Source organism: Capricornis sumatraensis, chromosome 22 (assembly GCF_032405125.1).
Source record: "Capricornis sumatraensis isolate serow.1 chromosome 22, serow.2, whole genome shotgun sequence".
NCBI lineage: Eukaryota > Metazoa > Chordata > Mammalia > Artiodactyla > Bovidae > Capricornis > Capricornis sumatraensis.
Window position 1 is genome coordinate 37,943,644 of NC_091090.1, and position 3,850 is coordinate 37,947,493.

General features: G+C 39.3%; 1 pseudogene; it reads right to left on the bottom strand.

The window, feature by feature from the left end:
- Window positions 1–1,267: 1,267 nt before the first annotated feature.
- Window positions 1,268–3,047, bottom strand: LOC138097987 (regulator of nonsense transcripts 3B pseudogene; annotated as a pseudogene).
- Window positions 3,048–3,850: the final 803 nt, after the last annotated feature.

Here is a 3,850-nt window from a genome sequence, read left to right on the forward strand (position 1 = left end):
ATTCTTACGTGTTTAATGTTTCATGAGATAAGTAATTTATTAATAACATCATCAGACAACGTGGCAAAAAAGCAGTAGGATACACTCTGTGGCTTTTCTGTTTTCATAACATTTGAGCAAGAGAACTCATTCTCTAGAAGTCAGACTCCACTTCCAGCTTCTCAAAGCTGTAACCTGCTTTGATTCTGTAATAGAGCCTTTCTGGAAGATGTATCATAAATTACCAACAAAAGGAGATTAATATATATTTTTCTCCTTTCTCCCCAAAGTGTTAAGTTTTGCTGAGATGTCTTTCTTTCTTTCTTTTTTTTTTTTTTTTGAGTGCTGTTGATATTTATTGACATCAATGCAAGACAAGCTAAGTTACTATTTAACTGAAACAAATACTGGTGCAATTTCCCTCCTGGAGAAGGTAGACACTCAGCTCATGAAACTAAGGTCAAGCAAAGATTGGATTGTCAAGCACCAACTAAGGGTTAAACTTCATGAATATAAAAATTGCTAAAGGCAAAAGGTTATTTTTTTTTTTAAATTTATACTAATCTCAAGTAATCAAACGAAGAACTAAAGTGAAAGTGAAAGTTGCTCAGTGGTGTCCGACTGTTTGCAACCCCATGGACTACACAGTCCATGCAATTCTCCAGGCCAGAATACTGGAGTGGGTAGCAGTACCGAAACTAATCCTAAAACTTTAGGACATAAGATATTGACATGACATGACTGTTTAAATTTCTGCATAAATGAAAATGTGTTATATCCTTCACTGTACTTGTATTACATGCTTCTTGCTTCTACACTACACAAAGTCAACTGTTATCACCAACAATGACTATAACTAGATCTGAATGAGACTTCACACTGACTCTGCTCCATTGAAATTTAAGAAAATTCAATCAAGGATTAACAAAACCTTTAGATTTTAAAGCCAGTTCTCATGTCTTCTTCTCATGTCATACTTAAATAAGTCCTCTCATGACATTTCTTGCCTGCAAACTGTGATGCATGTCCTCTCTCCATCAGCTTTATCTGACATTTTAAATTTAATTTGTAGAAACTGCATAAAAACATGAAAATTGTACTTCCAATCTGAACCTGCAATCGGCTTCCTGCCTTGACACAAAACATACTCCTCTTCAGTGTTCCCCACCAGCACAGCAACGCCTTTTCTCTCTCTCTCTATTCCTTTGCCCCAAAGGCGCTTCAGGATTGCTTAATTTCATGCTCTTTGGCTGCAGAAAGTCAGGACACCTAAGGCCATTTGGACTTATCACTCCTCGCTTTCTTCTTTTCTATGGTTAATACCACTTTCCTGCTTTATTTCTATGGTTGAATCTCCAGTCCTGGTGCTGGTCTCAGAGGGACAGAGTTGATTTCAGCTTCTAGCTCCTGGCTGGTAAAGCTGCATTGCTGGGCGATCCTTGTTTCTTATGCAGTATCTCTTAACCACTTCTTTCTTGTCAGTTTTTTTTTTTTTCCTGAGTTGCCGTCAGGCTTCTTTCCTTTATCCCAAAGTGCTTCTTTCTCTTTCTTCATTTCTTTTTCCTTTCTCTTGCAAGCCTTCTCCTTCTCGTAGCGCTCCTTCTGCCTGCAGATCTCTTCTTCCTGCCACTTCAGCCTCTCTCTCTCCCGCAGAATGAGCTCTTGGTCTCATTCATAATCCCGCTCCCTCTCCCTGTATTCTCTGCCACTCTTATCTTCAGGTCTTTTAGACTTTTCATCTTTAAATTCACCCTCAGAACTCCTGGGCAGTGTACAGCTTTGCCCACTGGCTCTTTCATCACTCAGATTCTCTTTGTCCAATCTTGAGCTTTTTTGTCCAGTGCATTTTCATCTCCTTTTTCTGGCTTCTTGAGCAGCTTAATCTTTGGTTCATCCTTTCATTTGTCCCTTTCTGGAACTCTGTCTATCTTCTTTAGCTTTTCTATATCTTTCTGCTTTTGTTTCTCTTCTGCTTTCCACTTCTTCCTCTCTCCTCTTTGTCTTTTTCCTTCTATTTCTCGCCAGCTCCTTTCTTCTCTTATCTTCTGCTTGTTTTTCAGGAAGCTCAAAAGTGGAGATGCCTTTTTAGCTGTTAGTTCTCTATTTTTTGCTTCTATTTCCTCTAGCAGTGTCTCTGGAGTAGATGTCATTTTCTCATTATCTGCAGCATAGCTCTCTAAAAATTTTCTATATTCTGGATCATCATCAATAGTCCCAATTTTAGTATCTCTTTTCTTAGTCTTCTTTTTTGAAGCTTTTTGAAAAGGTGCAAATTCTAAGATGGCAGGATATTCCTGACCTTTATTGTCAAGGAATAACCATCATAACCATCAAAATGATCCCTGAACAAAATAATGTCCTCTTGGCTTTAAAAGCTGATGTATGCTCTTGCAAACATTAAGATACATACTAATATCATTAGAAAAAAAACTCAAAATAATCATGCTCAGGCATAGGCTGAAGATGTTCCTGAAGTTGCTCCTTGGTCAAAGTAGATGGTAATCTCTGAATTACCACCTTGCTCAATGCCTTTCTTCTCCTTGTTCCAATCTTGCTTATCTTCCCTTTAGCGCTGTCTCCTGAAGGCCCACCACTGCTGCCAGTAGCACTGTGGCAGCTCGGCCTAAACACTGGCTATGCCAGTCACCTATGCCTCCCAGCCTCTGCTGAGAAGTCTTATTTTAAACCAAATGCCAGAGGATGCTTCCTCTACCTAAATTAAGATCTGAAGTACTGTATAACTGAATCCTTGAAAATAATTCCATGGAGGCAAAATCCATGGCAAAACCATGTTTTCTAGGTCACTAAAACCTAATGTTCATGCTATACTTGCAGGTGAACTTTTGCAAAATGCAAGCGTAGTATTGAAATCAATAAGAACCCAGTGACTGCAGGGCAGCAGAAAGATTCCAGGGTAGATATTCTTGTGTCAACAGGTTGGGGGAGGAGCTGAAGACGCTGGTGAATTCAGGAATCCCCTTCTTTATAGGAATACCTATCTGACTCTAATCCTAAACCTAAAGCAGGGATTGAGGACTGCTCTGGTTGTCCAGAGGCTCATACTCCATGCTTCCAGTGCTTGGAGTCTGGGTTCTATTCCCGGTCATGAAACTAGATCTCATAGGCCATAGCTAAGACCTGGTGCAGCCAAGTAAATAAATAAATATTTAAAAAATAAAACATAAACCCAGGGCTGACCTCTATGTTCATTAACATTATAATCCCCTCCCTCTATTCTCCAAGCCAGGCTTCAACAGTACGTGAACCATGAACTTCCAGATGTTCAAGCTGGATTTAGAAAAGCCAGAGGAACCAGAGATCAAATTGCCAACATCCGTTAGATTGGTGAATAAACAAGAGAGTTCCAGAAAAACATCTACTTCTGCTTTATTGATTACACCAAAGCATTTGACTAAACTGTGGAAAATTCTACAAGAGATGGGAATACAAGACCACCTGACCTGCCTCCTGAGAAATCTATATGCAGATCAAGACGCAACAGTTAGAACTGGACATGGAACAACAGACTGATTCCAAATCGGAAAAGGAGTACATCAAGGCTGTATATTGTTACCTTGCTTTATTTAACTTATATGCAGAGTATATCATGCGAAATGCCAGGCTCTATGAAGCACAAGCTGGAATCAAGATTGCTGGGAGAAATATCAATAACTTCAGATATGCAGATGACACCACCCTTATGGCAGAAAACAAAGAAGAACTAAAAAGCCTCTTGATGAAAGTGAAACAGGAGAGTGAAAAAGTTGGCTTAAAATTCAATACTCAGAAAACTGAAGTCATGGCATCTGGTCCCATCACTTCATGGCAAATAGAAGGAGAAATAGTGGAAACAGTGGCAGACTTTATTTTG